At 36.0% G+C, this 25,927-nt stretch overlaps 1 protein-coding gene across 1 annotated transcript in view; it reads left to right on the top strand.

Moving 5' to 3' along the window:
• HAPLN1 (hyaluronan and proteoglycan link protein 1) overlaps positions 1–25,927 on the top strand; it is an 82,121-nt gene that overhangs the window by 11,903 nt on the left and 44,291 nt on the right. The gene's annotated exons all lie outside the window — the stretch shown is intronic.

Raw genomic sequence — 25,927 nt, 5'->3', positions numbered from 1 at the left:
TTATCTAGTTGGAAAATTTATTCTTTATACTTTATAACATGCTAAAAATCAGTGGGTTGGCTCGCCTGCATTCTGGGTAGCTCTTATCTGTTTTCTGCTTTCTCTGAGAGAACAAGGTTGTCAAGCTGAGGTGAATATCAATGTGCCTAGTTCCCTGAAGGTGCTAGACTGAGACAAAGTTTAGTGGTATCTCAGTTCATAAAATCTGTTTTCAGATGCTGTACAGTCTTACTGCTATCTAGATAACATTCTGGAAGCAGTTTGAGATGTTCACATCCATCTTAATCACTGCATAATGTAATTTTAAATTAAAAGAGGAAATAAATATGATGATTGAGAGGTTTATCATTTATACAGGATATTTGACAATGTTATACTTATGTGTTTAAGTCATTGAAAGGCAGGTCTTGGTAACCAAAGTAAATGCATATTTATCACGAAGATTCTAATAATTAAAATCTCTCAGAATGTCTGTCTTCTCTTCCCAAACATTCATGCAGTTCTACTCCTCTAATTCTGTGCTCATGCACTTGTCGAGCAGGAATGCCTTACCACATTGTCCCTCCCTCATCAAACGTGGCTCATGCTAGGATCACTAATATAATAATTCTTTCAGGGAACCTTGCATCATGCTGCTAGCTGGAATTAATCACATCTTTCTCAGTTCTCTCTTAATACCTTGTTTGTGCCACCATTGCTTCATATGCTTTTCTATGTGTGATAGTGTGATCAATTGTTGAACTGTTTTTCCCGTGTCCTTGTTAGTAGTTTGCTTTATCCATCTTTATGTCCTTCAAAATTCTGAGCTGAAAGGTTAGATTTGGAATCATAGACTTCAAAGGACCTAATCTGTTCCAACCTCCCTCCCACCCACTGTAAGAATCCCCATGTAATACAACTGGCAGATGTTTGTTGATCTGCTTCAACACCTGCAGTGGCAGAAAGCACTATGTGTTTCACAGGGCAATTCATCTCACTTTTAGATGACTTATCAGCAAGTTTCTCCTGACATTGTGCAAAATCAGCTTCCTTAACTTCCATCCACTTGGTCCGGTTCTGTCTTGTGAAACTACATGGAATAAGTTTAATATCTTTTCCATATTTGGGCCATTTATTTCTAAATGCAAAATGTTATGTTTTTTTCTGTAAAATGATTTTATTTTGGGGCACATCATTTCAAACTCTGCAGATGGTTTTATTTCTCCTAGCTTCCAAGCTGCATTGCAATTATTCTAGTATTAGCTGTATAGCCCATATACATGCTGTGAGCCTTGAAACTCTAAGACTAAAAAAAAAAAATCTGATTTATATTAGCATCACTTGAAAGTAAACTTCTTGACTGATAGTGGTGATAGAATTATCGAAATGAATAAGATAATGTCCTTGTCACTGGAAAGGTCTCCTTTTATTAAACAAATAGCTAGTACACCAGAGAAATGGAAAATAAATGTCAAAACGCACAGTTGAAAACCTTTATTTTGAAAATAGAAGGCATTGATCATCTGCACTCTTTTATTCCATCCTTATTTTATTATGTATGGTTACTATTTCAAATTAATCTTCTGAGAGCAGAATGAGAAGAGCGTTGCACCATCATTCAATATCTGCATTTGTAAACTGATAGGTCATAACAAAAATTCAAACCTAGCTTGGTCTAATAGTTATTATGAAAGAGGGTGCCATTAACTGGCCAAAGGTAAAGCAAAATAGTTTGAAATTTTTGAGATCTAAACATTAAAGGAAAATGTCAATTTACTATCATTGGTATAAAGCAAAGTGTGATCTTAATTCATATACATATACATTCTTTGCAAATATGCATTCTTCCTCTCTCTCCGTCCCTCCCTGTCTGCACCAGGATGCGAGATGACACTATCCATGCTGAGGATCAGAGGTGAATAATATGTGACTCCTGCATAATATACTGTACATTTTGAATGGTGATGGATGTTACTGTGGACCAGTAACTGTCACCTCAAACTGATGGGTGGGAAGCAAGTCCTTCAGAGATGAGACATGGGCAATAACTGGAATGCCATGTTTTCCACCTTTTAAAAATCTTAGTTTCTATTCAATATAGTAGTAGATAAGTGTAGTTTTAAATAAAACATTTGATTCTACCTACCAGAAGGAGGAGTTTGACTACTGTGCTCTTAAGGTGGAAGTATAGTTTGCTTCATGCTCCTATCATTACCAATGTTTTAATTGGTTGTTCATTAAGCCTATCATCAGAAACTATAGAACAATATCAATTTAATATTAAACGTATCAGAAATCAGGTATTTCTTTGTTTACACTTTTCATTTATGTAACATAATGTTCGAATGAATCACAAATCTGAATTTTGGTGTATGGGCGAATAGGACAGAAAAGTTAAGTTTGAATGGATAATAAAAACATTTTCCAACATCTGTGCCCAGGTACACAATTGGAAAAATATCTAAGCATACGTAAAACACCTTACAGTATATTGACTGTGAAGTTTAAATATTAGCATAATCATATTCATGCTCTAGGTAATGTTTATAAGCTTTTGATTAAAGAAGATCTCTGAGAAGCAGAGCAGCTCTCTATCTAGTCAATAGGATTTGTGCTAGAAGTAAAATAAAGGCATCCTGGGTCCTGATAATTTATGATCTGAACTGAACATTTGCTCCTTAAGGACACCCCACTGGAGAAGTGTCATTTAGAGTCAGCAATCGCTATGTAAGTTGCTCTAATAAAGTAGTCACTATACAGTTTCAACAAGAATTTTAGACATATTTGATAAAAAATAATATCCTTAATAGTTGACTGTTGGTAAACTACATTGCACTGAATATTTTACGTTTACTTGGCTATTTCATAGTTTTTGAAACCTCTTCATTTTATAGTACACTTTGAATAAAACAGTTGACTTTTTATTGACTTAGAATTTGTTTTTCATCAGTGGCCAATAATTTATATACAATGACTTTTATTTTTCATATCTAATGTACTACATAAAATTGAAAATTTATTTAACAAGTTTTTAAAAATTTAAAATAACATATTCTCTACTAAAAGTCTTATATTTCCTTTTAATCAAAAGATGCTACTCTTTAAATAGAATAGAACATCATGTATAAGGTACTATGTTAGGAAAGTTTGGGGGAAATCTTTTATATCCATGCTGATGAAGTTCAAATTTATTTCAGTTATTTTAGAGCTTGAGCTATGGAGTCAGATAGACTTGGATTTAAATCCCAATTAAGCATTTTACTATGTGCCAGTCCGTACCTTGTGCAAATTACTTAAATCCTGAATTTCATTATTCATTAGAAAACAGATTTATTGAGAGTATTTGCCTCAGAGTGTTTGTAGTTCTGAGACTCTACCAAGATAATGTATAGGGCATCATGGAAAGTAATGAAAAATTGGTAGCTATTTCTATTATTTTCATAAACTACTACCGGGGGAACTACAGGTGAATATTTGCATAATAATGGCAAAAGAAATCATTGAGAAAATTACTGACAGATTTAGTTACATAATGTTCACAAATTCTATGCCTTAAAAAATACTATACATTAAAGGGAAAAGTTTTTCAACATATGCTGCAAAGAAGTAATATCCTTAATATACAAAGTGTTCTTAAAAATCAACAGCAGATTTTTGACAAGAGTACCAAAAAATTTCAACAGGGAAAGCATATTTTTATTTTTCAATAAATGACACTGTGACAAGTAGATAGCCAAATACATAAAATGAAGTTCAACCCTACCTCACACCATATACAAAATTAATGCAAAATAGATTAAAGACCTAAATGTAAGAGCTAAAACTATAAAACTTAGAAGAAGACGTAGGTGTAAATATTTATGACATTGCATTAGAAAATGGTTTCCTAGATATGATGCCCAAAGCAAAACAACCAAAGAAAAATTGATAATTTATAATAGACTTATCAGTGCTTCAAAGGGTAATATCAAGAAAACAAAAGTACATCTCGCAGATTGGGAGAAAGTATTTGCAAATCATTTACTAATAAGGGTCTGGTATCCAGAATATGCAAAGGACTCTTACAAATGGCATAAACACATCAAAAGATGCCCAACATCGTTAGTCATTAGATAAATGCAAATCAAATCCAAAATGACATATCACTTCACACCCACTAGGATGGGCATAAATGAAAAAGACAAACAATAGCTAACGCTGGAGAGGATGTGGGAAAATCAGAACCCTCATGCATGGTTTAGTGAATGTAAAACAGTGCAGTGTATGCAGTTACTATATGATTCAGCAATTCTATTGCTAGGTACACACCCCCCAGAATTCGAAAAAAATATGTTCACACAAAAACTTTCACATGATGTTCATAGCAGGATTATTCATTAGAGTCAAAAAGTGGAAATAACCCAATTGTCCATCAAATGATAACTGGGTAAAGAAAATGTGAGATATATATATATATATATATATATATATATATACTGCATTTTTGTTTATATATTAAACATGGGAAGGAAGGAATGAGAAGTAAATGAGTATATGGTTTCCTTTAGGGGTGATGGAAATGTTCTGGAATTAATGGTGATGGTTTCACAACTTCGTGAATATACTTAAAAAACCAAATTGTAGGGGGGCGGAGCAAGATGGCGGACGAATAACACCGCCAGACAGAGTGTCTCTGCAGAAAAGACAGATTCTAGCAAAAATTAGAGGAAAGAAGCAAGAAGATGAGCATACAGCGGACAAGGGCCGGAAGGAGGGGTACCTGAGACCCCGGGAGACTCCATGGGAGGAGGCTGCGGAGGAGAACTGGAGGCTGAGACCACCGGAGCAGCCCGGAGACCAGCGGCAAGGGTAGGTGGATTTGCCATTTACCCTCCCCTGCATTAGGGACTGCTGGTGGGCTCCCCAGCCGGTGGAGAGACCTGCGGACACCAGCCCAGAGACCGCCGCCGCCTGCCAACGGTGAACCTGTAGCAGACGTGGCACCAGGTTCCCAACTTCCTCCGGGCACCTCCGGATGCACAGACCTGAGCCGCGTGGCAGGCGCCATATTCCCTCCTCCTCCCCCCCTCCACTGACCCTACCTGAGGCTGCCCAGAGAGACAATACAGCCACCAGCCGGAGGCACCTCCAGGGAACCGGACCTTCCCGTTTGGGACCCCGCCCACCCTCCCAGGTGCTGCTGGCACCCTGTTCCCAGGAGAAGGGTGCCGACTCAGAGGCTGAGAGACATAGATCCAGCTTGGGCTCCCTGTGGGTGAATTGGGAGCGGAAATTCTCTCCCTGGTGAGGATACAGTTTGAACTCTGGGACCCAGAGGTCGGACCTGCAGACCAGATCCCCTGCACCGAGGGCTAGCATTGCCCGGGGCACAGAAGGGTTATACGTGAACAGCCTACTGAGGTGTGTGTGCCTCCAGGGGCGGATCGGCGTCCTAGAAGGCAACCCTCCTCCCAGGAGGAGGCCGTGCGCCCAACCCAGGTGGCGTTCCTGTGCAGGGAACCTCCCCGCCGGCATCACAGTCCGGGGAGGCCTGGTGACTTGTGGTCTGGCCTGCTGGCAGAGGCCCAGGAGTAGCTGCGGAGTTGGGGAGGGTGGAAAGAAGCGAGGCCCGCTCCAGACTGCGGGTCTCAGACAGCCCCACCCCCACACACAGACTTTCTGGCTGAGCGGGACCATTCCAGCCCCGCCCTGACAGCTTTCCCTGGAAGCAGAGAACAGAACTTTGACCCCTGCTAACGGCCTGAGGGCAGGCTTACCCAACCCAGCTCCGCCCAGAACAACAGTTGTTAACAGGACACAAAATCAACAGTATAGCCTGTCCCTCCAAGCAAACGCCACCTACTGACAGGGACGGCATCTTGCACAGCCTTTCCACGGCACCCACCGACTCAATATACAGGGAGTGGTCTAATTTCACCCACAGACACCACCTAATGCCTCAGAAACTAAACAAGGTGTGTGAATACCCAAACAATAACCTAAGGAAAGAAACAACAACTGATCGACATGGGAAGAAATCAGCGAAAGAACTCAGGAAATATGAAGAACCAAACAGAAAACACACCCCCAAAGAGGAGCACCAGCCCCCTAGAAACGGACACCAACCAAAATCAGGCAACCAATATGACAGAAGAGGAATTTCGTATGTGGATCATAAGAACACTCACTGACCTGCAACAACAACTCAGTAACCAACACCAAGAAACCACAAAAAGACTCCAGGAAATGGAACAAAGTTTCAACAAAGAGATTGACACAGTGAAGAAAACTTTAACCGAAGTCCTGGAGATGAAGAATCAACTCAGGGAACTACAAAATACTGTGGAAAGTCTCAAGAACAGGGTAGATCAAGCAGAAGAAAGAATCTCAGAGCTTGAAGATAACACCTTTCAATTAAATAGATCAGTCACAGAAATACAGCAGACAAACAAGAGAAAAGACCAAAGCCTACAAGAGCTGTGGGATTATGTGAAAAAACCTAACATGAGGGTCATAGGGTTAGCCGAAGGGGAGGAAGACAACACTCAAGGGCTGGACAAGCTTTTTGAAGATATAATAGAGGAAAATTTCCCAGGCCTTGCTCAAAATCTCGATATACAAGTTCAAGAAGCCCAGAGGACCCCTGGGAGAATCAATGCAAACAGGAAGACGTCACGTCATGCAGTCATCAGACTGACCAAAGTATCAACTAAAGAGGCCCTTCTAAGAGCTGTAAGACAAAAGAAGCAAGTAACATACAAGGGAAAGCCAATTCGAATAACATCAGACTTCTCTAATGAGACTTTATAAGCAAGGAGAGACTGGGGCCCCATTCTCACTCTTTTGAAACAAAACAATGCCCAGCCTAGAATATTATTCCCTGTAAAACTAAGTTTCGTATATGAAGGAGAAATAAAAACATTCTCAGACAAGCAAAGGCTCAGAGAATTCACCAAGACAAGACCAGCCCTACAAGAAGTACTTAAAACAGCGTTATGCACGGAACATGATAATGATAATCCACGGATATAAAAACAACCAAAACCCAAAGATATTAAAGGCCAGATATTACAATGGCTCAAGACAGAAATCATAGCAACAACATCCAACCCAACAGAATGATCAGTAATCTACCTTACCTATCAGTTCTCTCAATAAATGTGAATGGCTTAAACTCTCCACTCAAGAGACATAGGCTGGCTGAATGGATAAGAAAATACAGGCCAAGTATATACTGTCTTCAGGAAACACATCTAACCTGCAAGGATGCATATAGACTAAAAATAAAAGGGTGGAGATCAATATTCCAAGCAAATAGAAGCCAAACGAAGGCTGGTGTGGCAGTTCTAATTTCAGACGATTTAGTTTTTAAACCAACAAAAGTAGTAAAAGACAAAGAGGGTCATTATATAATGGTGAAGGGCACAGTCCAACAAGAAGAGATAACAATTTTAAATATATATGCACCCAACTTAGGTGCACCCAGATTCATAAAGCAAACCTTACTGGAGCTAAGCAAATGGATTAACAGCAGCTCCATAATTGCTGGAGATTTCAACACCCCACTGACGGCACGAGACAGATCCTCCAAACAGAAAATTAATAAAGAAATAATGGACTTAAACAAAACTCTAGAACAATCGGGTCTGTCAGACATCTACAGAACATTCTACCCAAAATCCCCTGAATATACATTCTTCTCATCAGCTCACGGGACATTCTCTAAGATTGACCATATCCTAGGACACAAAGAAAATCTCAAGAAATTTAAAAAAATAGAAATCATACCATGTACCTTCTCAGATCACAGTGGAATAAAACTAGAAATCAACCCTAACAGAAACTCACATTTCTACACAAAAACGTGGAAATTAAACAACCTCCTACTAAATGATTACTTCGTAAATGAAGAAATCAAGACGGAAATAAAAAAGTTCTATGAAGAAAACAACAATGGAGAGACAAGTTATCAACTCCTCTGGGACACAGCTAAAGCAGTTCTGAGAGGAAAGTTTATCTCCATAAATGCCTATAACCAAAAGACAAGAAGATCACAAATAGACAATCTAATGAAACGACTCTTTGGGATCACAACTGATCCCAAAGAGATACAAGATACAGTTTATGAATACTACAAAAATCTTTATGCACACAAACTGGAAAATGTGGAGGAAGTGGACAAATTTCTAGAAACACACAGCCTCCCTAGGCTCAACCAGGAAGAAATAGATTCCCTGAACAGACCAATCTCAACAGCTGAAATAGAAACAGCAATTAAAAATCTCCCTAAAAAGAAAAGTCCTGGTCCAGATGGCTTCACACCTGAATTTTACCATACTTACAAAGAAGAACTAGTACCTATCTTGCAGAAACTATTCCACAACATCGAGAAGAACGGAAACCTCCCCGACACCTTTTATGAAGCGAATATTACTCTGATACCCAAACCAGGAAAGGATGCAACAAAAAAAGAAAACTACAGACCAATATCCCTAATGAATATAGATGCAAAAATTTTCAACAAAATCTTAGCTAACCGAATCCAAACACTTATCAAAAAAATAATCCACCTCGACCAAGTGGGCTTCATCCCAGGGATGCAGGGATGGTTCAACATACGTAAATCTATAAATGCAATTCACCACATAAACAGAAGCAAAAACAAAGACCACATGATTCTTTCAATAGATGCAGAAAAAGCTTTTGACATAATTCAACACCCTTTCATGATACGAACACTTAAGAAAATAGGCATAGAAGGGACATACCTAAAAATGATCCAAGCCATATATGTCAGACCCATAGCCAACATCATACTGAATGGGGAAAAATTGAAATCATTTTCACTTTGAACTGGAACCAGACAAGGCTGCCCACTATCTCCACTTCTGTTCAACATAGTGCTGGAAGTCTTGGCTACAGCAATCAGACAGGAAAATGGAATCAAAGGTATCCAAATAAGGGCAGAAGGGATCAAACTTTCACTATTTGCTGATGATATGATATTGTATCTAGAAAACCCCAAAGATTCAACCAAGAAACTCCTGGAACTGATCAATGAATTTAGTAAAGTCTCAGGATACAAAATCAATACACAGAAATCAGAGGCATTCATATACGTCAACAACAATCTAATTGAGAACCAAATCAAAGACTCAATTCCCTTCACAATAGCAACAAAGAAATTAAAGTACCTAGGAATATACTTAACCAAGGACGTAAAAGACCTCTACAGGGAGAACTATGAAACACTGAGGAAGGAAATAGCAGAGGATGTAAACAGATGGAAATCCATACCATGCTCGTGGATCGGCAGACTCAATATCATCAAAATGTCTATACTACCCAAACTGATCTACAGATTCAATGCAATACCTATTAAAATCCCATCAGCATTCTTCACAGATATAGAAAAAATAATTTTACGCTTCATATGGAACCAAAGAAGACCCCGAATATCAAGAGCAATTCTAGGCAACAAAAACAAAATGGGAGGCATTAATATGCCAGATATCAAACTATACTACAAAGCTGTAGTCATTAAAACAATATGGTATTGGCACAAAAATAGGAATATTGACCAGTGGAACAGATGTGAGAATCCTGATATAAAACCATCCTCAAATAGCCATCTCATCTTTGACAAAGCAGACAAAAACATACGCTGGGGAAAAGAATCCCTCTTCAATAAATGGTGCTGGGAAAACTGGATAGCCACCTGTAGAAGGCTAAAACAGGACCCACACCTTTCACCTCTCACAAAAACCAACTCATGCTGGATAACAGACTTAAACCTAAGGTATGAAACTATTAGAACTCTAGAGGAAAATGTTGGAAACACTCTCCTAGACATCGGCCTGGGCAAAGAGTTTATGAAGAAGTCCCCAAAGGCAATCACAGCAGCAACAAAAATAAATAAATGGGACATGATCAAACTACAAAGCTTCTGCACAGCCAAAGAAATAGTCATGAAAGTAAACAGACAAGCTACAGAATGGGAGAAAATTTTTGCATCCTATGCATCCGATAAGGGACTGATAACTAGAATATACTTAGAACTCACGAAAATTAGGAAGAAAAAATCAAATAACCCCATTAAAAAGTGGGCAAAGGACTTGAACAGAAAATTTTCTAAAGAAGACAGAAAAATGGCCAACAAACATATGAAGAAATGCTCAACATCTCTAATCATCAGGGAAATGCAAATCAAAACCACAATGAGATATCACTTAACCCCAGTGAGAATGGCCTTTATCAAAAAATCTCCAAACAATAAATGCTGGCGTGGTTGCGGAGAGAGAGGAACACTCCTACACTGCTGGTGGGACTGCAAACTAGTTCAACTTCTGTGGAAAGCAATATGGAGATACCTTAAAACGATACAAGTGAATCTACCATTTGATCCAGCAATCCCATTGCTGGGCATCTACCCAAATGATCCAGTGACACTCTACAAAAAAGACACCTGCACTCGAATGTTTATAGCAGCACAATTCATAATTGCAAGGCTGTGGAAACAGCCCAAGTGCCCATCAATCCAAGAATGGATTAATAAAATGTGGTATATGTATACCATGGAGTACTATTCAGCTCTAAGAATCAATGGTGATATAGCACATCTTATATTTTCCTGGTTAGAGCTGGAACCCATACTACTAAGTGAAGTATCCCAAGAATGGAGAAACAAGCACCAGATATATTCTCCAGCAAACTGGTATTAACTGAGTAGCATCTAAGTGGACACATAGGTACTACAGTAATAGGGTATTGGGCAGGTGGGAGGGGGGAGGGGGCGGGTATATACATACATAATGAGTGAGATATGCACCATCTGGGGATGGTCATGATGGAGACTCAGACTTTTGGGGGGAGGGGGGGAAATGGGCATTTATTGAAACCTTAAATTCTGTACCGCCACAATATGCCGAAAAAAAAAAAAAAAAAACAAGAAACCAAATTGTATGCTTAAAAGAGTGAATTTTGTTGTATGTAAATCACATTAAGATTTTAATATTGAAAAACTCAATAGCAACTAATGGGAGAAGATTAAACTATGGCAATTCACAAAAAAGTAAATTGAAATGGCTGATAAGAATGGGCAAAATTTTTTTATGTCATTTGTTATTAGAGAAGAGCAAATTAATACAAACATTGGCTTAGCAACTTTTTTTCTGTAAAATTTATATTTTTTAGGAAAATTATACATGTCACACAGGAGTATTTTCTTTATTCATTCTATCAGTAGGAGTAAAAATTGGGAAGCTTTCTAAAGAAAAATTTAGCCATAAGTATCTAATACTTTTAAAAATTGTATATCTGATCTATTAATATTTGTCTATCTCAATGCAAATACCACATTCTCTTCATTAATGTAACTTTATAAGTCATAAAGTCAGGTAGCACAACTCGTCCAACTTTGTTCTTCTAAATTATTTTGACTATTCTAGGTAGTTTACATTTCCAGATGAATGTTAGAATCACCTTATACATTTCTACAAAAATGATCTGATCATTTTTGAGGAAAACTGATCTCTTAATTATCTGAATAACTGAAATCTTCTGTTCCATGAACACAACATATAGTGCCATTTATTTAAGTCTCATTTAATTTGCCTGAATGATGTTTTGCAATTTTCAAAGCACAAGTTTTACAAATCTATTTGTTATTTCTCTCTAAATATTTTGATGCTATGATAAATGATACCCTTTAAATTTCAATTCTGATCATTCATGTCCAGTATATAGAAATAGAATTGATGTTTTCACATGGATCTTATATCCAGCAACCTTGCTAAACTCAGTTGTATATTGTAGTAACTTTTTCATAGATTCCATATGATTTTTCTGTGTGAACAATCATGTAGTCTGTGAATAAAGTATTAATTCTTCCTTTCCAATTTGTATGCCTTCTATTTCTTTTTTCTTACCTGAATTCACTCTCTGGAAACCTCCAGTGCAATGTTTAAAGTACATGATAAAAACCTGAATGCTTACCTCTTTTCTGATTTTAAGAATATAGAACGAAATCTTTTACCACTAAGTGAGATGTTATCTGTGGGTTGTACATAGATGCCCTTTATCACATTGACAATATTCATTTTTATTTCTTGTTTATTGAGAGTTTTTAGTAGGAATGGCTGCTGGATTTTGTCAAATGCTTTTAATGTACCCACTGAGATGATCTCATTTATATTTTTATGTATTGACATAAAATACACTGATGAATTACATTGATTTTCTAATGTAAAGTAAACCTTGAATTTCTGAGATAAATCCCATTTTGTATGATTCATTTTATATGTTGTTGCATTAGATTTGCTAAAATATTGTAGGGAATTTTTGCACCGATGTTCATAAAAGGTAATTTATCTGTAGTTTACTTTTCTTGTGATATTTTTGTCTGGTTTAGGTGTTAGAGTAATGCAGCCTCATAGAATGGATTGGGAAATATTCAATTTAGTTTTCTCTAAGAGTTTGTATAACGTTGAGATTATTTCTTCTTTAAATGTTTGGTGGAATTAACTGGTGAAGTCACCTGAGAGTTTTATGTTTGTTCATTTTTGTTGTTTTTCCTGGGAAAGTTTTTAACTATAAATTCAATTTCTTTAATTTCTTTAATATTAATAGATACAGGACTATTCAGATCACAGTTTCTTGTGTGAGCTTTAGCAATTTTTATCTTTCAAGGAATTTGACTATTTCATTTAATTCATCAAATTTATTAGAATAAAGTTTCACAATATTTCCTTATTATCTTGTTTATAGAATCTTTAGAGATATTCTCTCTTTCATTCATGATTTTGATATTCAGTATTTTTTATCCTTTATCAGATTAGCCTGGATAGAAATTTATCAATTGTGTCAATCTTTTCACAGAACCATCTTTTGTTTTCATTGATTTCTACTCTGATATTTTTTTTCTTCTGTTTACCTAGGGTTTCATATGCTCTGCTTTTTCTTGTTTCTTAAGGTAGAATCTTAGGTCACTGATTTGAGGTCACTGATTTGAAAATTTTCTTCTTTTCTAATATGTATTTAGGGCTATACTTTCTAAACTAAGTACCGTTTCACTGCATCCCAGAAATTTTGGTATGCTAGATTTTCATTTTCATTCAGTTCAATATTATTTTTAATGATCCTTTTGATTTCTTCTTTGACCATTGGATTATTTAGAATTTTGTAGTTTAGTTTCCAGTTGATAAAAATATTCCATGCATCTTTTTCTTATTGATTTCTAACAATTTTGTAGTCAGAAAATACATTTTGCATGACTTAAATTCTTTTTACATTTATCAAATGTTGTTTTATGGTAAATGGTTAGTATGCATTTGAAAAGAATGTGTATTTGCTCTTATTGAGTGAAATGCTCTATAAACATCAATTAGGTGAGGTTGCTTTACAATATTAAAGTCTTCTATATAATTACCAATTTTGATCTACTTGTTTTATCAATTATTGAAAAAGATCTTCTAATATCTCCTTGCAGTTCGATCAGTTTTTGCTTCATGAAGTTTAAACCTCTATTATTAGGAACACACATTTTAATATTGATGTTCTCCTGGTGATTTGACTACTTCATCATTATGAAATTACCCTCTTTTCCTTTGCTGATATTTTCATTCTGAAATCTACTTTGTCCAATGTTAACACAGTCTCTCTATTCCTTTGACTGGTGTTAGCTTGTTATGTATTTTATCATCATTGAATTTTTTATCTATTCACATCTTTTTAATTTAAATTGAATGTCTCTTAGGAAAGATACAGATGAGTCTTTCTTTTAAATACAATCTGACAATTTCTGCCTTTCAATTGGGGTTTTGGGATGATTTGAATTTAATATAAATACTGATATAGTCTGAATCTACCATCATACCAATTTATTTATTTGCTTTTTTCTCTTCTCCATTCCCTTCCGTCCTTTTTTTCTATCTTCTTTTGGAATGATTTGAGTATTTTTAAAGTTCCATTCTATATCCTTTGTAGCTATGAGTCTTTGTTATGTAATTTTATTGGTTGCTTAGAATTTATAGTGTATGTTTTAACTTATCACAGTCTACTTTCAGGTGATATTGTACTACAGCAGTCCTTGCCTTATTTGCAATTTCACTCTCCTTGGTTTCAGTTACCCCAGGTCAGCTGTGGTCCAAAAATAGGTGTGTATAGTACAATAAAATGTTTTGAGAGAGACTGCATTCATGTAACTTTTATTGCAGTATATTGTTATACTTGGTCTATTTTGTTATCAGTTATTATTAATTTCTTACTGTTCATAATTATAAAGTAACCTTTATCATAGGCATAAATGTATATGAAAAAGCATAATATGTATAGGATTGGATAATATCTGTGGTTTTAGGATTTCCATTGGGGGTCTTGGAACATAGCCCCCACAGATAAGGGGGACTATTCTACTTCATGTAAAGTATAAGAACCCTACAATGATATCTTTTTATGATCCCTGGACCTGGTGTCTGTACAAATGTTGTCATGCACTTTATTATTAAATATGTTTAAAAATACCCACCATATGTTGATATCACTTTTGCCCTAAGGTATCAATTGTCTTTTGAAATCATTTATATAATAATAAAAACATCTTTACTTATTTAGTTAGTGTATTCAGTGCTCTTCATTGTTTGAGTAGATCCAGATTACCATCTAATAACATTTTTCTTCTGCATGAAGGACTTTCTTAAATATTTATTATTGTATAGGCTGTTGATAAATTATTCTAGCTTTGTGTGTCTAACAAAGTCTTCATTTTGCCTTTATTTTCAACAAATATCTTTGCAGGGTAAAGAATTCTAGGTTGACAATTATTTTCTTTCAGTACTTTAAAAATCTTGTCCCACATTCTTGTTTGCTTTGTCTCAGGCTAGAAATCTGCCTTTATCTTTACCTTTATTCTTCTGTGAATAATGTCTTTTTACCTCTGTTTTTCTTTCAGATTTTCTCTTTACTACTGGTTTTAAGCAATTTGATTATTATGTGTCTAGGTTTAATTTTATTCATGTTTCTGATGCTTGGGACTTACAAAGCTTTGGGGGTCTGTAAATTTACAGTGTTTATCAAATTTGAAATTTTTCAATCATTACTGCTTCAAATTTTGTTCTGTCCCCTTTCTCTCTCCTTTGCAGATTCCAATTACATATTTATTTGGTCATTTAAGTTGTCCTACATTTTAGTGATGCTCTTTTCCTTTTTATTTTTCAGTCTTATTTCTCTCTTTCAGTCTCTTTCTGGCTCATTTTGGACAGTTTTGATTGCAACATCTTCAACTTCACTAACCCTTTATTCTGAATTATTCTAAATTGTTTAACCTGTCATTAATCTCATTCAGTAAATTTTTCATCTCAGACACTGTCATTTTCATCTCTAAATATTTTATATAGGTCTTTTGTAAATGTCTTTTCCATGCCTCTATTTAACATGTTTAATAATTCTTCTAACTTCTTGAACATTTGGAATATAGACATAATAGCATTTTAATGTTCTTCTCTACTCTTTCTATCATCTGTATCATTTTTGGGTTAGTCCATTGACAATTCTCTCTCTCTCTCTCTCTCTCTCTCAGTGTTTTTCTGCTTCTTTGCATGCCTAGTAGCTTTCTATTGAACACCATAAATTTTGAATTTTGCCTTTTTAAGGCTGGACACTTTTTATTTTTATACATATTACTATACATTGCTCAGAAATATGGTTACGTTTGATTCTTTCAGGTCATTATTTCAAGCTTTGTTAGATGGTACCACAGCTACATTTAGTTTAGTTTTACTTTCCCTCCTACCCTCGAGTAAAGATTCTTCTTAAGGTTCTAAACCAATTCCCCAGCACTTATGAGGCTTTTCATTCTGCCTGTTGGAAACAGGTACCATTGCCAGTGCTATGTGAAGGCTAATCTTTTAGGATGATTCTTTCCCTGGAGTTGGATAGATTTCTCACACACATGCACTGATCAGTTCCCAACTGAATATGCCAGGGGAAAACTTTCTAAGTAGCTCAAGTTCTCTCCTTGTGCCACTCTCCCCTCTCCTTACCAGTCTTCTACATTATACTGCCTTGTGACCTTTAGCAGCCTTGGATTTGCAGAACTCTCGCCTTCATCTCCTCAACTCCAGTTGTCCCACAGGCTCTGGGTAGGTTCCTTCCTCCAGCACTGTATGGAATTTTTTCATATTATTTAATTTTCTTTAGAAAATATACTAGGACAATTTTATGGTTCACTCCATTTGTTTCCTATTAATCAGAAGTTACTATTTTTTGCCTGATGTCCAATATCTTGGGTGCTATTATTTTTTCTGTATTTTGTTCATTTTCTTTTTAGTTGTTTTAGAGAGGACTGTAGATCCTACCCCCTTACTCCATCTGGATCAGAAGCAGAAGTCCAGGGTGGTTTTATATTTTTGCTTTTCTTCATTTTTCTAGTCTCTCTAAAAATAACAAATACATACATATAAAACTTGTGATAATAAAAATATGTGATTGATTTTACTAAAATAGACAGGACAGTATTAAAGGACTAGACTTGATAATTAATCATAGCAACATGCCTGCTTATCTAATAAATAGTTTTATAAATAGTTTTCAACTTCTTTATTAACATACAAATTATATCAGATATTTTTCCTTAAGGAGGAGAAATTCAGGGACACACAAATGTCATAGTCTAGGAGATAAAAATGGAAAGACTTCATTTGGTAAGAAAGATATGTGACTCTTTAAAGATATAAAACCCATACTGATAAACCCTAAAATGTTACAATGAAACCTGTGAAAATAGCATTAACATGGCTCTAAATATAAATTACCACAAATTTTACTTATTCTAGATTCCAATGTGTTTCTCAAAGATTTCTTTTCATAAAACCTTTTAGTCCCCATTTACAGAAGTTTCTCCAATGACCACACAGCTAATGAAAATTCCTTGGCTTAAATGCTCCATTTTGAATAACATCTTACACTTTCCCCAAACTCAAGAAATCATCACAATACTAAAAACCTGTTTCTACATCTGTAACTTTGGCTTTTATGATCTTCTTGGGTGGCTTGTTTTTTTCTTAGAGTTTCCAAACCCCAGATTATGAAACAATCTTTCCGAAAAAGGTATCAGAGATTCTTTATTTTTTTATTTTTATTTTTTTGCTTTGGTTGTTTTCAGGGAGGGGGGAAAGAAGAGTCCAGGGTATTTTCAGATTTTGAGATTGTCCTTTACATTATATCCAGCACAAACAGATATGACAGAGTACTGATGCCAGGAATGTGTTCCATGCAGCCTTTCTATTTAAGTAAGCTGAAGATTGGTTCCTCAATTAGTTGAAACTTCTGGGTGGTCTTTTAAAAAATAGCTCTTTGAAGAAAGCAGTGCACTAACAATACTGTAAATGTAAAACAACATTTGTTCTTTAATTTTGAAGCTTAGAAAGAATGAATAGCAATTCGGTGTTTTTTGTTTGTTGACATAGAATTTCCTATCTCTGACTTTTAAGAGGGAAAAACTCTATATAAATCCAGCGAAAAAAAATTTTTTTTAAAGTGTAGCTATTTGGGTTTAGAATTAGCCAAGTTTATTTAATTAAGGGGTGTGTGTACGTATGCATGCTCAAACTACCTGATTTGTTTACTTTTATGTGTAAATAGGTGCATATACATACACTACATTTTTATTATAATCAGTGTATATAAATTTAAGATAACTAGGAATATGTATTAAATAAAAATCTCTCTCCATTTTTGAGAAAATTGATCATTACTTAGTCTAGTCCACATATTTGATTTCACTTTCTGGTCTGAAATCACTCCTATGTGTTCTCTTGATATTACCATCCCATTGCAGCTCACCCTAGGCAAAATACTAATGTCATTGAAGTTGGTTCTGTTGGCACTCCATTCCTTTCTAAAGACTCCTTTTTCCCTTTTACTCTTTTTGTGTGAGCAGTAAAAAATATACATATATAATTCAGTTGTGAGGCCTTTTATTGCGCTGAAAGTGTCCATTTAGGCAGCTATACACTCCAGGGAAACATAAGACAAGCTGGCAATATTAGTAATCTTCATTACTCAAATGACCATAACTGTGATTTTTATTACTACACTGGCCATGTGTATGTAACAGTTTGACAATAAAAACAGTTACCACTTCAGTGCTCAGAATGTTCAATTTTGGTCTTAGCTAAATCCACTGACACCTAGCTCACTGCACCCCACTCTCCCAATAAGAAGAAATTTAAATAAGGTAAACTATGTGCCCATTGTGGACTTTGCAAATTCTCCAAGCAAGTTCATTCTAAATGGCATTTTTTGACTGTAAATGCAATGCCCGTTGTACTTAAACCTGAACACAGAATATTGAACTTAAGTTCTTCATGGTGCTCCTCAGCTTCATCCAATATGGGCAAATAAATATTGCCATGGCCTTTAGCTTAGTTTTCTTTGTTAATGGCTTTTTTAGAGGAATTATTAGTAGCTATTTCTCACTGTACATAAGCAGAGGATGATAGAAGAAGTCTTCTTTTTCTGTCCACCATTGCCTTGAATGCATTATTTTCTAGTGCTATTGTCTCTCCTCTCCTCAGTGTATATTAATGTCTCCCATTTAAATAAGCTTTCCTCAAATACCCATTCTCCAAAGTGGGAAACAAAAATAGACTCAAATCTGCATTTGGCAAATACTAGCACAGGAAATTTTCCAAAATCGTGAATGCCTACAAAAGGGGTCAACATCCATTTGCTTTTCATGTGCATTTAATTATTGGAGAGAATTTGGTTTGGCAATTATGCTAGTATTTTGAAGCAACTTCATTTTACAATTGAGAATGAGGACTTCTTGGACTGTGCCAGTGAGCTCATGCCAGGTCCATTGTGGATACTGAAAAGTCTAGCTTGTGAAGAGAACTAAATAGAGAACGGCAGGAACTCTGCTGCTGCATGAGGATGCATGTAGCCTGGTGCCTTACAGGAGGCAGCTAAGGTGGATGATGTGAGCCAGTGATCACTGGGAGGATCACTCCTTAAACAGAATATTTCTCCCGTTGCCTAAAATGTTCACTAGGGAAGATGAACCTTTAAATTGAAGGCATTATCAGGGAAGCTAGAGATTATCAGAAGACCAGACATAAAAGAAGCATTGGTTTTGGTGGGATAAAGTCAGGAAGGAGCTAACACTTGGGTCAAGATGGCAGGTCCTAGGAGACATCCTGGAAGTGTAGACACGGGAGTAGCTTAGATGGCCCAGATACAAGTGTTCTAAAGAGAGAAAGAAGAAAGATTTGGAGACAGAGGAAGGAATGGGTTGCTATGAAAGAAAATTTGCTTTGTCCCACTTGGCCTATTTTGTGACATAGAAATTCTTGTCTACCCAGTGTTTGTACCTTGAAAAAATACAAGGGGGTGAGAAACAGCCTTTTGATGTTTCAGCAGAAGAGCAATAACTGGGAATGTTCTATATAAATGCATTTCCAGAATTTAAATATTATGACACCAAGGACCAAAATTAAAAGAGGTAATCCTTCCGATGCTTACTTTTTTCCTTACACACACACACACACACACACACACACACACACACACATACACACACGCACACACATGCACACACATACATATATATGAAAGATGGAGGAATAAGATATTCCAAAACATTAAACTGACAGATTTAACTTGAAAAATAATCATGAGGATATTTTTCCAGCCTATATGCTGGAAATAATACAATGTGGACCCTGCTCTGGTCAAGAGAGTTGCATTCTAGGTAGCAAAGTTGAGTTGTCTACTCATGTTACTATGACACCAAATGAAGCCCACTGAGATTCCATAATGGCAAGAGATATTTGGTTACATGAATTGCATTTTATATACTTGCTTCTAAAATATCATTGAATGAATGCTTTGAATATGATGCCAGCAAGTAGCTATTTATTCTGTTTATGCATACCACTGAACAGAAATTTATGTTCTTGCTGAGAGGGTTATTTTGAAAAAACCTTCCTAAACTATCACTAGAAAATGCAAATTGTGGTCAAGAGGTTTCTAACTGAGGGCTATATTATTCTCCTCTATAAGAGGAATGGCAGATGCATCCTTAGGCTTTTCACTACACATTGAAAGAATATTCGCCATTTTGTGCAGTTTTTAAAATTGATTTTGACTACACTAGCATTGAAGTTAATGATTCATGTGAGATCATTTTCTTTCCTTTTTCCTGTGGATTTTTTTCCCGATCTGTAACCACCCATTGCTCTTTTTTATACCTATTTCATTGTACAGATTTCATTGTCACCTTAACTTCAGTCAGCTTCACCTATTACCTTATTTTTTTGTTTGTTTATTTTTATCAATGGCATTTTTACAGAATAAAATTCTTCCCTTGAAATTCAGGAATGAAAAAAACAACACACCCTTCCAGATGTAGAGGAAATAAAACTTATCCTGCTCTTGAACTCCCTCAAATTTAAATGACCTTCCTTTTGTTTTCTGTCACTTTGCACCCCACCTGCTTTACTGTCTACTCCCCCACCTTGGCCAGGCTTTGCAGATCCTGAGAGCTTTCCTGAATTCACTTGCTGATTTGTCTACAATATAGCAGGCAGGCTAGGGAGGGGAATGTGCAGTGAAGGGAGTAGGACATGTGCCCATGTTTGCATTGCCTTTGATGTAGTACATTTGTAGTCAGCATTAGAGGAATGAAGAGGTGGTTTGGTTGCCTCTGAATTAGTTCATTGCTAGAAGGTACCATCTGGAGTCCAATGACATTGAGCCTTCTTGTTTTATTGTTGGTATTACTATTGACAACTCAGATAAGAATTAAAGTCCATGGATTTCACTCTTTATCTCTGAGCCAAGCCAAGGGAGATTTCTATAAGCCTGCCAAAGAAGGACAAGTAGGGTTCAGAAGGTCTCACCAGAAGTTCTATTTGACAGGTTGGTCTTTTTCCCTCTTATACATTTTCACCACTAGCAACAGCTGTTTCTTTGTTTTACCTGTCATAACTTACCCTTTTTAAGACAGAGATCAGCTAATTATGCAATGAGTGGATCAAAGAGCATTATCCTTGAGCAAATTTTAAATGAGCAGGTATGAGGAAGTGAGATAGCTTGGGCTTGAGTCTTATACATTTTTTGGTGTTTTCTGTTTGTTTGGCTGCTTTTTATATTCCTAATTTTTGTTTTGACTGTCATTGGTGGTATTACAACTTAAAACAATCTCAAGCATACTAGGGTGGAGAAATTTCATAGGCAAGGCTGGTGAAAACTCAACCCCACCCACACTAGGCCTTAGATAGCTTGCACTGTTTATTTTCTATCAGTGTGAGAATATTCTATCAACCTGATGGGCTGAGGATTGGCAGTGGAGGTAAAGGAAGTGGGCAGTCAGCAGCAAGAGCCTATGTAAGTACTTTAACAGCTCATGTGCATTATGTTCTACAAATGGACTTCAAGAACTCTTGTGGAAGTACTTGCAGGAAAGAATAGGCAATCATATGCTCTTGGCCAAAAATGGTCCTTTTCTACCAGAGTAGATTATTCTCTTCAAATAAGCGTCAAAACTAAGAAGATTTGCCTATGGTAGGTAGAGGCTGAGAAAGGCCAGAACAGGCCAGAAAGGGTCATACCAATCAGCACATATAATGGAGTAATTGAGTTACTATGGTAACTACTTTAGTTAACTCCAGTTAAGTCTAGTTCACCCTCATATCCAGCAGCATTTAGAACTACAGAAATGCTAATCTCTTTTACTCATTTGTCGAATACTTGCTGAAAATTTAGGATTATAAATACCAATAAAACTAAGAGTATAAAGACTAATAAAATATGGTCCTTGTTTTCAGAGAGTTTACACTTTTGTAACATTAGCATTGAGTCAGTTTCAGATGTTTCATTAATAGTTTATTGTACGATTGTTTTTTACATTGTATGAAATGTGATGATTTATTCAGTAGGTAAGTTGTATTTATGTGCATGGCATATCTTATATCTAGAAGGCTGCAACATGTGGTTGGGCAGGTTGTGTACTATGCAATGCTGGGGGCTGCATTCATCCTGCAGTGCTCAGTGCAAACCAGCAGAGCCACCCATAGCAGGCCTGAGCTTCTGCTTTGTGCCAAAGGACATAGTGATGAACACAGCTTCTACCCTTCCAGAGTTTGCATTCTAATAGTTATACATGCTGGCAATGAGCTGGATTCTCCTACTGAATCCCATAAAATATTCTTGGCGTCACTTTAAAGCATGCAGCCTGACAATCTTATGCTATAATCCAATATGAAAATGTATTAAATGTTTTTATGTGTTTTATGATGAGACTGATCATTGAATTTATAACAATAACTATGTTAATCTGACCTTACTAACAATGACAGTCCAATAACTAAACCCCTTACATTTTGAAATCTTTACATTTTATTTCTGTAAATACATGGAAATCTTTGAAAAGTGTGTTATGCATGCATCTTCCCTAGTAAATAGAGTATACATACATGACATGATTGAGACGATCCTTCTTTTTAGTGTGCTCTAACAGTTATATTTTTAGCATCATATGAGATATGTAAAGATAAGGTAAGTAACCTGTAGTGGTGGCGGTGCTTTGTTTAAAATAGCTGCCAGCCTCAGGAAAAGTTCAAATTGACAAGATGTGCAAGGCCTTCTTGTCCCTGCCGCTGACTGCCCATGTATGTCACCTCCAGCCAGTCCCTTATGATCAACCTACTTTCCAGTCACACTGAGCTCCATGCAGTTGTGCAAGTCATCCAAGCTCCCTCACAGCCCATTTCCTTTGCAGGTGACATTCTAATAGGCAGCAGTATCCTTTCCCCTCTTCTGTATTTCTTCTTTGTTTTCCAAGTTCAATTTAGCAACCATTTTCTTTGTGAAACCATTCCTATCCCTTGCCAAGCTGGGTTAGGTTCTTGCCAAGGCTACTGCTTTGCACAACTGCAGGGGGCACATTCTCACTGCATGTTGGAAAGGTCCTTCTCTTTTTCAAACAGTATTATGAGTATGCCTCTGTATACTTCCCATCCTGTTCTATTTTACTGCTTCACAGTCTTTCTCAAGGGTGACTGCTTTAGTATGAGAGCTGGACAATATTTCCACTTGCCCTGCATAACATGGTTGCCTAGTAGATAGTTATTTGAATGGTAGCTTCATATCACTCAGTACATAATTTAGGAGCCCATGAGATATGTAGCACTGGGATTCCTCTTTGGATCTTCTCAGATCATTCATTTAGACGATCTGGTGTTCTTCTCCCTATCGTAATGTCTACCTTCAAGACATTTCTCCATTTCCAGGGGCCATGCTGTCAGTTTCCTTACTCACATGTCCATTAGCTCTAAAGAGCACTACGCTTTCCTCTTCCTCCCCATCTTCCTCCCTCCTTTCCCCCTCTTCTTCTTCTACCTTCTTTTTCTCTTATTCTTTTCTGCTTGCTTCTCAGCAGTAAACAGTAGGAGCTTTGCTTTTCAAACAATTGCCTACTTAGAGCACATTTTTTTAGAAGTCAATTTCTGAATCAGCCATTTACATTATATGTCCCGTGACATTTATGTGTTTAGTGTTCTCACAGTATTTGCAGTATTCTGTGCACTAAAACTTGTTTTCAGGTGTGCAGTTATTACCAACCTATGAAGGTGTTGCACGACAGCTAGTATGTGAGATTTTTCTACAATTTTTAGATAACAATTCATTTTTGAAAACTTGTGCAGTGTTACCATTTCCCTTGCTTTCCAGGTCCTGTATTCTAAGGATTACACTTCATAAATGGACCTGCATACCTGCTAAAGTTAATAAAGTATAAGAGATTGTTCAAAGGTCATGAGTACATAAATAATCTTCAACAGTCATTTGCCAAACATCGAGGAGAATTTGGGTCTTGGATGTAATTGTTCATGGAGCTACTGTAGCCTTCTATGAAAATTATGGAATAGAGAAGCTTAGTTCTTTATGGTCACTCCTTTCCACTTCGATTTGTTGGTATCCACGCAGGAACTCTACCACTTCTACACTGCTCTCACTAGCATGGACTTGAGACTCTCCATAGTACTTCACAAAACCATGAACCATTTGAAATGGGAAAAACCTTGGGGACCTTTGTATTGGTAACTCTGATGGTGGGAATTTGGAGTCAGGTTTAAAGAGAGGGCTTGTTAAAAGGGGTGTGGGGCTGGTAATTTTGTAGTAATTAGACCACTGGAGAACATACTCATATTACTATATATTATAATTATATATGATTATTTAACACATTAGGCTTCATGGCAGGCCTAACACTTATACAAAAATTTTAAATGCCATTGTTCTTCATAAAGGAAAGCTAAAAATTATGTAGGATTTTTTTGGAGTCTAGGATAATCAGTTCTAACTGACTGACTAAGCTTCAGTCCCTATAAAGAAAGTCAGTTAAATGATTTTATTTGTTTTCAGAATGAACAAATTCCTCAGCTAAGGAAGTTGTAAATGAGAATTATTTTGTTTTAAAAGCTTAAAAACCACTTTAAAGATCACTATAATTTAAAAGCCTATTAAGATGAAGTCTTGGGCTGTATCTTGTATCACAAAACCAAATTGGAAATTCAATTTAATGACTTTAGCTGTCAATATTTGCCAAGTTAATTGGAAAATATCGTATTTTACCTTTTTGTACTGTATAGATATAGCATTTTTGGCTGGAACAGACTTTGTTACTTATAAACCAATGAATTGAATTCTGATGAGACTACGTTTTGATGTGAACCAATATTAAACCTGTTTCAGGGTCTTGGAAGATATCTTAAAAGTGATTCCCAGAAGATATTGAGACTGTATCAAGTGGAGAGAAGAGAAGAGTTTCTGCTGCTAAAAAATTAATAGATTTATTTTTATTTTTATTATGACAGTATAATTAGATACCTCAGTAAATCAGTGATGATAGAACTATTAATTGTATGTAGCCAAAAATCAGAATTGACAAATATTTAAATCTTTCTACACCTTCTCAGAATCTGGTCAACATTTAAAATTTATGTGAGTTGCCTAATTCTTGTTTTTTGTCAACTACTTTAGATTCAGTGGTGAGTTTAGCTTTGGATTCTGCAATATGAATAAAACTTGTTACTGTCACATCTGTGATGGCAACAAAGCTGTCTTGTAGATGATTTGCAGTTGTATTTTTAGATCCAGTGTTAATGTAATGTTTAACTGACAGCTGTTGGAATTTTGAACTTTTAAAGAGATGCTAAAATTTTAAATGAAATGGATCTTAAAATATTGGGTTTTTTACTAACTTGATTAGAAACAGTTTCAAAAGTAATTTAGTTGAAAGTGATGTTATGATCAATTTTCTACACATATAAACCCTACTTCTAAAAATTTTATTTTAAAAACTTTTGTTTCAAATTATAAAACCTGTAACTAAAAGGTTTGCATTCGTTTAGTTGTGTGCATATGGGCTAGATTCTAAACTCATTTTTATGTATGCTACATTTCAAAGCAGTCCTAAAACCTCCGTTTTATTCATATTTGCACATTATAATATGAGGAAGTGTTATTTCCATGTTTTTAATTTAAAATGGAAGTTGTTTTATTTTATTGGCTTTTGTCCATTTGGGGATTTGTGTTGGACAGGAAACAATAAGATAACAATTTAAGTTATTAATATGCCCAGAACATTCCTTTAGAATGTTTCAGAAAAAACTACATCATTGGTTAAAAGGGGCCTTCTGATCTCTTTATTTTTTTTTTCAGTTATGTTTCTTTTTTTTTTTTATTCAGGATATTATGGAGGTTCAAACATTTTGGTTACATGTAATGCTGTTTGCCCTGCCAGAGCTAGGGCTACAAGGGTGTCCCTCCCCCATACAGTGCATTCTGCTTCCATTAGTTGTTGGTTTACCTCCCCTCCCACCACCGACTGGCACCCAGTGAATACTACTACCATGTGAACACCTTAGTGTTGGTCAGTTAGTACCAATTTGATGGCAGCTACATGTGGTGC

The sequence above is a fragment of the Microcebus murinus genome, chromosome 11 (genome assembly GCF_040939455.1).
Source record: "Microcebus murinus isolate Inina chromosome 11, M.murinus_Inina_mat1.0, whole genome shotgun sequence".
Classification (NCBI taxonomy): domain Eukaryota; kingdom Metazoa; phylum Chordata; class Mammalia; order Primates; family Cheirogaleidae; genus Microcebus; species Microcebus murinus.
Note: the sequence above shows the minus strand (reverse complement) of the source record. Positions and strands in the feature narration are given on the sequence as shown.